Consider the following 14,929-nt stretch of genomic DNA (forward strand, 5'->3'; position numbering starts at 1 on the left):
GGTCTGGCAGAATTTGTAGACCATACAAAACTAAAGGTCTCTCTGAGAACCAGATAATGAGACAAGAAAACTTGTATATAAATGCTATATGTAAATATACATGTATATATATACAAATACATATTTATATCTGTGTGCCTATATTTATGTCAAGATACATATATATACAAATATATATACACTATATAAATATTTACAAATTTAATGTTACTATCAATATTTTAATATGTCAATATTTATGAATTTCATTCGTATGTATCTATGTATTATTTTGTTTTGGCCTGGACTGATAGGAATGGTGTGAAATTGGATACTGCAATCTACAAATTTATGAATGAAAACTTCTACTATAAACTGGGAAGATTAAATTTTATCCAAAATTACAAAAATATTAAGGTAGTGGTCAATCAGAAAGTGACTATATGTTGCCATTATAAAAGAAGTACTGATTTAAAGGGAAAAGTGAAATATGATTCTATGATGTATTAGGCAGGATTGTTCTAATAGGTGGGCAGGTGTTAATAATATTGTAACAGATGTGCTTTTTCGTTAGTTCCTTTTGTATTATGTGTGGTCATACATTCAGAGAAGATCTTAAAATGAAATTTAAAGATCAGAAAGAAACTAGGGTAATTAGGGCATGGAAAATGTGTCTACAGAAGAGAGATTTTTTTTAAAGGCATACATAGCCAAATAGAAATCAAGAGGGCATGTGATTCCTTACAAATGCTTTTTTAGTTAAATACTAAAAAGACAGAAGTAATTTGAACTAAAGAGTGAGCTTGGCATGTCATCAAACATTTATATTTACTGACTATCTGAGAAGTGAGATACTAGAAATGTCTTCCAAATAGGTAATCAGGCTAATAAACCAACATTGTTTTAAGATAGAACTTGAAAAGCTTACAGAAAAAATTGTGTCATTGAATGGGACAGTTCATGATAGGAAAGTGGCATTTGTGCGGAGTTAGGATGGATAGTTCTTCTTGATGGAATATGGTGGTTCTACATTTATACTGTATCTGTTCTCTGCCTCAGGGGTTACTGCAGGCTCTCAGGTCAGGAAGGGTGTTTTCTCCCCTTATTGTGTAATTTAGATTCTGAGTTCTGTTCATGTCTTTCTTTTGTTCTCCTTTGTAAAGTGAGACATTTTTTAATTCCTAGAACATTCTGCAAACAATTTCCAGCATATGTTCTCCTGTTGCAAGGGCCTCAGTAGACCATTGGTGGTGCCCTTGTTCCCCTTGTTCCCCCTTTTTTTCTTTTTTCCCCAAGGAATATTAAAGGTCTGGCTTTTGGTCTTTACTGAAAATTAAAGGTTTTGAGTCAGTATAGGAAAGCTGGTAATACCATCTAGAGTAAAAGTTCTGTAATTTTTTTTAAATTTTTTTCTTTTTTACTACATACCTAGTGGTAACCCACAACTCTGAGGATGCTTAAATTTAGATGATCCCTTCCAGCTCTATGTTCGTATGCTTCCTATTACTAGTTCTTATGAAAATAATGTTCATCTCAGTTCCATTCTTCTGAAAATACTATCTAAGCTTTCAGCATTTTCAATAGGACATGGTATGGATTAAGTGACATAGGAAAAATCTCTCTAAAATTTCCTAAACTCTTCTGTCATTATACATCAGATCTGATGTTTCATCTCTCTTATCTCCTTGCTATTTTTAGGATTATCAAATAATTATAATTATATTGCATAAAATACATCTAATATTAGGTACCTAAATCTGTCCATAATAACTGAAATAAAAGGGTCCTGGTTTCATGTGGGTCTGAACACTTCTGGGGTAGCTTCTTAGGTTTTCTAGTAGACATTGTAGGATAAGGATTACACAGAGGTTTATTCATAATCTCAAACACAAGGATAACCTTAAGTTACGAATATATTAGGTTATTCTTTTCTTTCTGCTTTAATTTTTATGCAGTAAGTAAAACAGATTTAACAGGAGAAACTCAGAGAATTATCAAGTGTTTTCTGACTTCATGATTAAAACATTCAATAGAAGGACCTAGGTTAAAATTTTTACTCCAGATTAGTTACTAGAAGTTTGAATATGGTCAGTATACTATCCTTCAAACATATAAACTGACCTAGCTTGTTCCTGTTCACTTTGGGGAAGTTAAGGATTCCATAAGAATTTCTGTTGAACTGTTTCTCACAAGCAAAAACATTGGGGAAGTCAGAAATTGAAAATCAGTGATTATGTGTAAATTAGACTTCCAAGTGGCTTAGTAGTAACAGCACTAATCTGATTCCTAATATCTATGAAAAAAATGCTGTCTGGTTAAATGTTATTGTCAATAAAATATACAGCAAGCAATACAGAATCTTGAGGCACATGAAAGTACTCTGCAAGAAATTTGGCAGTCTCAGTGGCTTCTGAATACCGGATCTGGACACCGTAAATAATAGGTAGGAGAATACATATATTTTTTTAAACTTAGCCCTTTGTGATTGCAAATGGATGCTCGTGCTTAGCTTTATGTTTTATCATTTGAATAGTTTTGCGTGAGAATCATCAGTTGGTTTACTTTTTTTTTTGAAGTGTTAGCTGAGACAACCTATCTGCACACACACTAATTTATATTTAAAAAAAAAAAATCTTCATTTTGATTTCTAAAAAACAAATCCAGTCTTACAGATTTCTACATTTTATGTATAAACATATATTTACAAAATACAGACATGATACATGTTAGTTTCACATATTTATATACATGCATTCACTTAATAGCATAGAGTAGCCTGATTCTTAATGGCAGAATTTGGTCTTTAAGATAAATATGAAGTTTTATTTACACAGTGATAATTAAAAAATCAATCTATTATTTAACCATTCTGTCTAATAGGCACTATAACTATGTTATGTTGCATTAAAAGGAATGGTTTGGTTTTTAAGTGGGTGGACTCACTTCAGTAAAAGCACAGAAGCCTTGCAGTGAGCTGAAGAAGTATGTTCAGGGTATTAAGTGTGATCTGGATTTCATACCACAGGTGACTCCTCCAGGTCTTCTGACTGGGGAGCTTTCATGGGTTGCTGCCACTAGGTGTCCCTATATGCACCTGTGTGGAGGAAAATGCTCAATGAAAACACCAACTAAGGGAGAGGAAGAAGAGCAAATGAACAGGAGTGGTAGAAAACTGGATAGGAAACTTTCTTTGTGATTTTTAGAATTCTGTTTGACAACCATATTGCACATTACTGAAGAGGACATTAATAGATTCATGATTGTGCAGTTAGATTTCAAAACAAACATTTAAAAACATGGATATTAATGTGGTCTTAGGTCTTCGTGATGTTATATATATATATAAATTGGGAAAAATCTTCTAAAAACATGTCAGTTTAAATTTTCTATTTCATAAATTTATTATAATTTTTAAACTATTCATACAGTTTGATATAAAAAAAACATTTCAGGAGTAAACTCTTTTAATTAATTATGTCTAAGAGTGATGAAGAAACATGTGTATTGTGATTAGCTTCTCTAACATCCTGATAAATGGGAAGTTTCAAGAATTAAAGGCCTTTGATGGATTGTACAGCCATCTAAACCTTACAATTAAATTTTAAATAGATTACCCATAGCAGAAAAGAATTTCATTTGTGCCATAATTCTTTTCATAATCAAGCTTTTATTAAATGTTACGCAAGCATTCTTCTAGTGAGCTAGTTGTTTAATCAAAGTCAGCAGCCATTATGACAGGAGAGCTTTTACAATAATAATAATAATAATAATAATAATAATAATTATTATTATTATTATTATTATTAAGAAAAGAAAAACTGCAAAGAGGTGTGAAGATATATTCTCTCAGTCATAATAAGCAAGATACTTGAACAGATACCTCAGAGGATTAAGTTGTTACTCTGTAACATCAAAAGTCAGCATGTACAACACTGAGAGCTGGATTATACTCTTATTGTCTAGAAACTGGGAGTACTTGAGCAGTGCCTTCTCTTTTTCAAAATACAGACCTTTACTTAAGAAACAAAGAAATAAGCAAACAAGTTTCATCCTTCTCATTACTTATTCAAAACATGACTACAGAAAAGCTGCTTTTCTGAACCTGCAGTCAATAATGCTGAAACTAATTCTGAGCTTAATTGTTTTGAATTTATAGAGAACAATCATTCTTTTTTGGAGATTTCAGCACTGATAAACATTTTACTGCTGGACATTTGTATCACACATAGTGTAAGAATTTGGGATTAGGGAAAGAGATTTTATTTTAAAAGTATTTACTAACAATATAATTTTATTGGAATGTGTCTACTGGTTTTAAGAGAGCTGTGGTCTTTGTTTAATATTTGAGTCCACAGTATTTTAACTCAAAGGTGAGAGAGTTACAAGTCCACTACACTGAAAACTCCTGAATTGATGAATGCATTCATAAACCATAGCTTGTTATTATTAGTCAGCCTTGTCTACTTCATGTTACTGATTCTTCTTTGGAAGTAAACTGACTGAAAAAGTGAAAACAACTTGTATCAAGACAGATATGATAATCTGGTATTTGGTCTGGATTTTTACTTATCTATTTTAAATTAAGTTAAATTAAAATATGTCTGGTTGACAAGACTGACTGTTGGCAGATCAAGAAAGCTATGAGAAAAATGCATTACAGAACTGAAAATCCATCTTTAAAAATATTGTGGTGTGGTCCCATATTCTTTGAACCACAGGCTGGGATCAGTCTACCTTGAGTATCTTTATTGATTACCATTTTAATGGTAATGCATAAAAAGAGAAATGGTATCTAAGGATTGGCCTTTTCTTTCTTTACTCTGTTAACTGACTGATTGCTATAACTGGTAATCAGTTTAAAATTTCTATACAATAGGCAATTGAAGGAGGAGGAGTTGTGCTTTACCATTCAAATGAAAAAATAGAACAAGATTTGTGAGCAAGGGATTTTGACCATTGTTATCGACCAGTGAAAAACACAAGTAAGAATCTGCTTGTGTTTTATTATCAGTAAAATAACTGAATAATACAAGTGTTTTATTAGTTTACCAGTGAAGTTATTAGTTTCAGTGAAAAATTGTGGTGATATATGTAAGAAATCTTCTACATTGCATATATTATCTATATTAAGTATCCAGATATCTTGCAAGACACTAAAAATATAATACATGGTAAAAAAAGAAAAAAGTCATTATAACTATATGATACACCTTAGTTAGGGGTATCAAACTGCCCTGCAAACATTGTATAAGTTTTATTCTACCTCTAGTTGTAATACACCAAGCACACTTTCACACCCTCTGTTAAAAAGAAATGTAGAGTTACAGTCTTCAGAGGAAAAAATGCTGATAAGCAGTTTATTTCTGCATAGAACTGGTATCAAATTTATTATTTCATCTAGTTTTAGCTCTAGATTTCTATGTGGAACATGAATATCCTAGAAAACTTAAGTAGAAAGTCACATGGGATTTTAGTATGTTTGTTACTACTATGGTGATACCTAGTAGCTGCAAATGACATCTGGATTGTTCATTAGAGGTGTCTAATCAGATAGTATAATTACATATTGCCATACTAGAACCTACAACTTAAAGGAAAATCACTTGGAGTGAGAGTGTCAGTCCTCTTGAAATCCAGTGGTAACTAGTGTGAACTTACTTAACTGTACTTGGCTACCTCGAAATTTCCAGCCAAAGTAGAAAAAGCAGATGAAGTAGAGGTGAGAGGAAATACTATCCCTGGTCTTCATTTCAGGAACTGAAACCAAACGAGATCGCTTAACTGAAATGTTGCACATGGGATACGGAATACTTTATTGAATACTTATTGTATTATTATAACTACCTGAAAGGTAGTTGTAGCATGGAGAGTGTTGGTTTCTTCTCCCAAGTAGCAAGTGATAGGACAATAAGAAACAGCTTCAAGTTGTGCCAGGGAAGGTTCAGACTGGATATTAGGAAAAATTTGTTCATGGAAGTGGTTGTGAAGCAGTGGAACAGACTGCCCAGGGAAGTGGTTGATTCATCTTCCCTGGAGGTGTTTAAAAGACATATAGATGAGGTTCTTAGGGACATGGTTTAGTGCCAGAGTTAGGTTAACAGTTCGACTTGATGATCCTGAGAGTCTCTTCCAACCTAAATGATTTTCTGATTCTATGAATGAATTAAATTTCTCAGATCTCCCTCTTCAATATCTCATCCAGAAAAGGAATCTAACTCTTAATATAATAAAATGTTGGAAATATTTAATGTCCTTTTATGTCTTGCTTCAATCCATGTTTTAATGCAAATGTATTGTTGAAATAGATGGCAAAAGAGAAGTTTCATAAATAGCACTATCAGTACCTAAATCGCAAAGTCTCTGTTACCTAAGAGAAACTTTAGCATTTTGAAGCCTACGTAGGTTCTTCAAGCTTCAAGCTTTGTTAGGAAGCTTCCTTCCTTTACAAAATATCACCTACTTCTGAAATGCATCTATGCAGTGCTAAATGAAATTAATTCCTTCCACTTGAACAATTTCCCAACTATTGTAGGAAAAGCAAGAAATATTTTACTTAGCTTTATAAAATAAAACACACTTTTTAAACACAGGTACTGTGTTTTGAAAGACTTACTAGGCAACAATGCATGGTGTCTAATCAGGGCCAATTCATCTTAAATACTGTCCTAGAGATAACGATGTGAGATGGGCATCTCCAAAGGATGATTCTACTTGTGTGACCTGAAGTTGGCTCTAAATATATAATATGTTTTTCTGTACATAATGCATTTAGCTTAGTGCCTGAGCTGATACCTAAAATCAAGTGGGCTTGACACATACTTCATAAGTGGTCAGTCTCAATGTATTTAAACCAGAGATACCTAAATATAACTGTAAAAAAGATTAACCTATATTTATACCTTATGTCATTTGTAGTCTGACTGACCTGACTGGAACTTTTTGGGAAATATGGTGCTACTGATCTTGAGGCAGATATTGTAGAAAAAATTCCGATTTGCATTAGTGAAAGTACTTTTAAAAACTTAATATCACAGAAACATCTTAAATTATCTTTCAAAAAATAGCTTATGTGGTCACTAGCAAGTGCACATGAAAATTTTTGAATGACTAAGTTTGTTTTATGTAGTTATATCTATAATAATATGTATTTTTTGTTTATTATTATGTTAAATTGATGTGGATGAACATATGGATTGTGAAACATTGCTGTTAGCATGCCAAGGGAGGTGTAGATTGGATATTAGGAAAAAATTCTTCACAGAAGGGGTTGTCAGGCATTGGAACAAGCTGCTCAGGGAAGTAGTGGAGTCACCACTCCTGGAGGTGTTTAAAAGGCATTTAGACGAGGTTCTTAGGGACATGGTTTAGTGCTAGAGTTAGGTTAGGTAATGGTTGGACTCGAGGGGTATTCCAACTGAAATGATTCTGTGATTCTGTGATTCTATGATTAATGATGTGATAGCAGACCTGTGTAGTCAGAAGCGGGGATTTTTGCTTGTTTTGTTTTTTGCTGTTATACATGGCTTAAAATGTCATGTGGATGCCATAATAAGAAATCAATTTACTTTCTTTGTGTTTATGTTTTCTTATCATGGCATTTACTATTTAGTCAACAAATTATGTTTAATGAGAAGAGTTTTCTGTTAATTCATATTTTATTTTCTTTCATTACTTATTCCATTGTTCTTAATAATACTTTAAACCTGCGCTTTTTGTTTGCTTATGGTTAATAGAGTTTAATGGTTAACCTTCATATCCAAGATGAAATGGAATAAGTGTCTTTGTTATGCTGAAGAGAGAGCATAGAAAAACATTAAAATGCTGTCATCAGGCTTGCCAATGAAATGTGCAGATTTGGCTGGATATCCAGAACAGTGGCTGTCACGTGACTTATCAGTAATGACTGCTGACTACCATATACTTTAATTTGCTACACTAATAACCAAAATGCTACTATAAACCCCACATGGTTAATCTTCTATTTCTACTTTTGACAAAAACTGATTTAATTTACTTGTGTGTTCCATATGTATCTTCACTCCAAATTTTTAGCTGGAGAAATCTAGTACTATCGTGACAAACTTTCTGACCCTTGTAGATATCACAAGTATATAATCCCTAGTCATTCATCATATGCTGCTGCTTACAGCATACTCTTTCAAATAAACAGTGTATTTTTAAATACCATATGTATTATTTATTTAGAGTAAGAAATATTAAATATATTGATCTTGTGAAAAAAAAAGTTGTATCATGGATTCATATGGCATTATCATGTAGCTGTTGAACAGTAAATTAATAATCCCTTATGTTTCTTTAGCACACACTATTATGATGTGACTCCATCTGTTTTTTGTTTCTTTTTCTAATCTTTATTAAACTGCAGTTATTATTTTAAAAAATTATTAATAATTTCAGATTTTGAGGCATAAACATATTTCTGCAATTTGTTTTTCTTTTTCTAATCAAATTACCTTTGTGTTTTATTGCAGAGTTTCCTAACTTGCATAAATCTTTTTTTCATTCTGGACCAAACTCTGACATTATGGGTAGCATTTCACTCCACTGATTCTATTAGTCCAGAAAAATGGAAGCCCCAGTAACAAAATCTGTGAGCAGAGAGACTTCACTTTTCTTTTTGGTACTTCTCCGTTGAAAGTACATATTTTTTAATCTTTCGAAGTAGTTGTAATAGGTGACATTCACCCCATTTCCCAAATCTTCTTTATGATAATATACCCTACATTTGTTCAGGTTAAGGTTTAAACCTAAAGTACCTGTAGGTTCCTCACTCACAAGTCTGTTCCCCTTTCTGAGTTCTACTTTGCAAAGCATGATGTCAGTGGACAGTCAAATCAGTAATACGAAACTTTTAAACTGTTCCAATATAAGTAAAATATTTTTTTCCAGATTATTCTAGCATTATTTATTATATAATTTTATTTTTCTTTTTTGCAAGTAGGAATAAAATTTGAATGCCTGAAATACAGTCATAAGAAATAGCTCTGGAGATGCCATACAGTTTTGCTTCATCATTTACATGCCTGCAGAAGTTATTTATTGGCTTGAATTCTCTTCCACTACGGGTAGGATACTTAAAATAGTTTTCATGAACGAAATTGTCAATTATGCTGTTCATTTACAGACTGCCAAAGCTTTAAAAAGTGTTTGCTTAGATATCTAACACACACGTTATATAACCTAGCACGTCACAAATGCATTGTGTGGTGTTTATTATTACCGTTGTTTTTTACTTTTTTTAAACAGAAGTTTCAGTAAATTTTGTTGATAACAACAGATTACAAAGTTAAAACTTCAATGAACTAAGAAATATATTAACTTATAACTAGAGTGAAACTTGTGGATAAAATTTCAGGGACTTGCATACTAAAAGCAGGCTGAGATGGACTTCACACGAATCGGAATATAATGCAAAATAGTTCTGCTCAGAAGAGCTCTTCTGTGACACCCAACCTGAAGAGGCAAGAAATCGCTCCTATGGGAGACAAGCTTACGTACTGGAAAAATTCGAGAACAGCAAATGGGTACTGGAGCCTATTTTAATGGAGGCTTACATACTCTAGTCTGCCTCTGTATTTAATGATAAACAGGTGTTAAAAGCCTCCTTAAGAACTGAATCACCCTCTCAAGATAGCTATTTCTTTCAGTTGACTATGTCTCTTTGTGCCTCAGGGAAAGTAGGGATCTAAGTTAATTTAAAGGCTCTTCTAAGTGCCGAGAGCTAGATGGGAGAAAGTCAAGTTCAAGGATCTATTTTTGGCTATGCCAGAACTCACTAAAAATGAGTAAGCATCCGTGCTGCTAACCTCAGTTTTGGAAATTAAGAGAAGCAGCTTATACAAAAGATCTACACTATTATGTTATGTTCTTTAAAGGTTAGTAACGAGAAATCTGAGTTTGAGGTTGTGTCTGTGGGAAGTCTTTAATCATAAAACAGATGAATTGCAAATCTGAGGGACAAAAGATTCTGCGGCAGTCAAAAATTATGTTTGACTGAGTCAGACTGCTAGCAGAAGTTTTTATTAACTTGTATCAAAATGTTCCATGATGTGTTATAGTTCAGTACAATCCTGTTCAAGAGTTAATTAGCCTTACATTCCCCCTTCACATCTCCCAAAAGAAAAACAGCGCACATGACAAATTCACAGTTGTTTGCTGAGATGTTGTAGGTCTTAAAACCAACTCATGACTTCAGATCTCTTCATTGCTCTGCTGAGTTTTTCCAGTGCTGTTTGATGACCTCCTGACTTTTCTGCAGTCCGTTTGGTTTTGGAGCATGGAGAATCAGGAGCCGTCTCTTGTCAAACCTTTAACAAAGCTCTTTAGCGTAAGTGACATGCCAGACATAAATGTATCATCTACATCAGGGGTGTCAAACTCATTTTCCTCAGGGCCCACATGAGCCTCGCGGTTGCCTTCAAAGACCCGAATGTAAATTTAGCACTGGATAAATGTAGGAGTATTTACATTTATCCAGTACTAAAACTACATTCGGCCCTTTGAAGGCAACCGCGAGGCTCATGTGGCTCCCAGTGAAAATGAATTTGACACCCGTGATCTACATCCTAATATCTACCACAGAAAGGTCTTGAAAGAAGTCTTTCCTTGTCATAGCCTTCAACATATATGCTCCAAGAAAGTGGTAGCCATTACAATGTTTATACCAATTCAGAGAGTGAGGAATATCTCCTCTCTCCAGCCTTAACATTATGACTCATCACAGCTACCTTCTCCTGACCTCAGCCATCAACAACTTAATGAGATAAGGGCACTTATATGGATACTGATACCAGATAATGACACTTATACTGAGGATGTTGGACATATCTAATGTTAGCTTAGCTCTACATTTTTTTTCAAGCATAAGTATTTTTTGAAAAGCGGTTAAAAACAACTGCCATATGTAGACACTGGCTTTAGTACCATCTCACAGCATTTTCAATCTAAATGCTGTAAGCTAATATCAGGAAGCTTTGCCTGGAGAATTTTGTGGCTTTTTTCGTACCTTACAATATTCTGGAAATTGCTAACAGAGATTTTATTTTGTTTCTTCTTGTTATTCTGTTGTTGTTAGTCTGTTGATTGTGGCATTGTTCTGGTTTCTTTACAAAACATCTAATATGATTTGATTCTGCCACAAATCCTGTATTTAGCGTATTATATAAAGTACATATTTTCTATGCTTAAGTTAATGTCTTGTGTTTTTTCATTTAATTTTTTCTTTCCAGCTCTGTGTCTCTGAACGCTAGTGTAATTTTATACCAAATTGTTGGTTTTACAGATCATTAGAAACAGAGTATTTGTCTCAGCTGTCCCACATATGTCGTTCAAGGAATATTCCAGGAAAAGCATACCCCTCCCAGCATGCTATTTTATTGTAAAATGTGGTGAGACTACTCCTTTCATGTAGAAGTTCAGTGATAAGAAATTTTGACCAAGGAGCTTGATAACATGAGTTTAACTGCCTCTTCAAATTGACAGGTTTCAAAATCATTTCTTCCCAGTCAGAGGAAGCTCTGAGCATAGCAGGCCAGGGTTTTATATTTTATGAAGCCATTTATGGATTTAAACCTTTAATATTTCTACTCTGTTTCATTTGGCTTGTTTACACATCCTTTTTTCATTTGTAATATGCAGTTAATAATCTGTCAAATGATCTGTGCAGTCTTAGCCTGGCATTCCGCTCCAGGAATGCCTTTTTAGTCATTGACTGCAGTATTCAATTTGTTCTTATAGTAGTTCGGCATGACCTTTTCAAACTCTAAATGAACAAGAGCAGGGTTACTTTTTCAGTCATTTAAATTAACCAATACGAAAAGAGCTGTATGAACCTGCAGTGCTTAGCATAGTAGTTATCAGTGTTGGCTAGATCCTCCACATGCTGACGGCACTGTTTTAAAAAGTTATAGTTTCCTTTGGTGACATTTTCACCAAAGATGTGAAGTGACTCAATAACTGAAGGTCAATGCTTGCAGTTACATTTTCAAGTTTAAAAAATATATTTGTAAACAGCTTGGAGTTTACAAAGATCTGGAGAGATAGCTTTGTGATCAAGGGAAAAATCCTCTACAGTTCCATTAGAATAAAATGTGCAGATACTATTAATATTTTCTTCCCTTCCACCCCACATGCCTATCTTACCTATTCAGTGGAGAATAAATGATCATAATTACCAGACTCTTGAATATTCTCATGTAAATAGAATCCAATTCCAGACACTCTAAAGATTAATGTGAGATGAACTTTGAGATCCGGATGAAGTCTAGTGTGTGGCATTATATGTTTCCAGCTGATCACTTGTTTTGCAAGATGCTCTCCATTAAAATGCACCAGGATACATAAATGTGCCAGACTATAATTTCCCAAGCTTTTAAGTGAATAAGACTTCAGAATTCAGTTTCACAGCATGGAATTTGCTACTCCTCTGTGAATTAACTTTGTGATGGGGATAATTTATTTATTTTAAATCAGCTAGTTAATACGTACTGAAAAATTCTGAATACATTCCGGAATACCTACTACATGCTGGAAAATACTGAAAAATAGTCTTTTCTTGATGAAGTGTACTAGGGCAGGATGATTTTAATTCTTAAATGCTTTTTTTTTTCTTTCCGGGGCATACCCTCCTATTCTCTTTCAATATTGTCTGCATTGCAGATATGATAAAGTAACAATACAAGAGCAAAGACTTACACTTGCCTGTGCTTCACATAGCCGATGGTCACAACATACTTCAAAGGCAGTATTGAATCTGCTTCTCTCAAAGACTTTTAAGGTCAGTCTGACCCCTGAATAAGGTTCTTCTCCACTGACAACTGTCACAGCAGCATAAGGGGGGAAAACACTCGCAGGATCAGTTCAAGAGAAACGTGAAGGGAAGTGGCTCTGCAGATGGCAGAGTGCATATGAAGGTCCTAGAGGTGTAACTCTCCTACATGCATACATGTATATATATGCGTGTGTATGCCTGTGCGTACGTATAGGAGAGCGTATAAATATATATCTCCTAAATATAACTCTCCTATTTTATATGTAGAGGTATAACTCTGTATTTTTTGGGGGGTGTGCTTTGCTACCCAGTAGTAATGTGTCATTCCTCACTCTTTTGCCTTCTTTAAGATACCACACAAATACACAGGAAAAGTGATCAAATAGTACCCCAAGACACAGTGACTGCATTTGTTCCTTGCCTGCATGCAGGGTGTGTGAATATAGGCATAATTTTTCTACATTCTCCACTACTAATTTTACTGCATAACAGTAAAGCAGAATCTGTCCTTTTAGGTGAGATTTTCACACAGGCACAGGCGTGCATGCTTAGTGAGTTTGGGTACTGTGATAATTCTGTAAGTTGCATACGATAAGGAATTGAATATATCTATAGCAACTGCAAGTGGAATATCACATGCTATTTTGTGACAATGAATCTAGGTAAAGTGGAGGCATTTGAAAAGGAGCTAAGGACCACTGAGGACCACAGCTATGCATCTTTTTGAAAACATGTTTTGAGATCAGTGAAAGCTCAGTGTCTAAATACCTTTGAGAATCTGGGTGTGCAGATTGCCTAAATAATGTCTGAGATGGCAGCATTGTAGTAATTACTAAGAAGGTTGTGTGGCATTCTCAAGATAGGGAAAAATAAATCAGAGCATATGATCAATAGGCTTTCTAAGCTGAAAGGTTGTGGGGTAAAAAAAGGAAAATTTGGGATAAAGAACAGTGTCTTAAATACATTCCTTACCAAGAAAACAGTTTAAATCTCACCAATTTTAATAGAGATTGAATAAATGTTCGAAAAGATACTGTTGAAACAGTTTCTATTTCAGCTGAGCTGATCATGCTGTTGAAAAAGTAATTTTTGTTTCTAACATCTTTAAACATTTTGAGGTTATTTTTCTGACAGGCTGCTTGAGTACTTGAAACGTAAGTTCCTTCTTACATGGTCTCTATAGCACTCTGTTGCAATGTGGTTTTGACCCTGCATTTCGATGGTACTCCTTTTACCTACTGATGTTCCTCAGTTTCAAGTATACAGGAAGTGCAAACCAGACAACTCACAATCCCTATTTGGAGAAAGAAAGATAGAGCATCAGCAGATTTTACACACGTTTAGATATGCCTAGTCTGTCATGCCATCACCTAGCATACATTTGGAGCATTTTGCAGCCACACAAGAGTGGCTGTTTTGGAGCGTTTCCAGAAGCTCAGCTTTGAGTCAAAGAGAGAAGTCTACAATTACAAAGAACCATTCACAGCTGTCAGAAGTTAGCTGTCTGTGGGACTCAAAGTACAGCTGCAGTTCTTCCAGAATACTGACAACTTCTGTGGCAACCAGAGTCTGTTTGCTAGTACTGGTGTTTCTGGTGCTTTATCAGAAAAAAAGTCTCAGTGCCCTATGCCTGTAATTTCCATTGCCTGATTTTATTGCTTTTATTGTTTTGTATTCCAATGACATACTGCAGTTTTCTTCTGAATTTAGGAAATTATAAGATATCAAGTTTTGAAATAAAATGCTTACTATCTTCAGGGTTTTTTCTTACACTTCCTGAAAGAACAGAAGGCAGTTAACTCTGGTTTTTAGTTTCTGTAAGTCATAAAATTTGGTTTGTTGCATTTATGAAGAAAAAACAGCAGTAATATTTAAACTAAATAGGACTGATGGGATTGTATCCTCCCAGTTTGCCACAGTAAGAAGTATAGTCATATCCTTCTCTTTTTACTTCAGTAAGGGTGCTATCTACAACTCCATTTCTCCTGCAGACACTCTGAATGTTCCTCACTTTTTGTTCATATTAAATATACAGAGAAACAAATATATTGTGATGTAATGCAGTATAAAAATTCATTTTCATTTGTGGAATTCCTCTGCAACTGCATTTCTCAGAAATACAACAACAATCTGAGCTAAAATGTTGGTGTTATGCCACAT

Source organism: Caloenas nicobarica, chromosome 1 (genome assembly GCF_036013445.1).
Source record: "Caloenas nicobarica isolate bCalNic1 chromosome 1, bCalNic1.hap1, whole genome shotgun sequence".
In the NCBI taxonomy this organism is placed as follows: domain Eukaryota; kingdom Metazoa; phylum Chordata; class Aves; order Columbiformes; family Columbidae; genus Caloenas; species Caloenas nicobarica.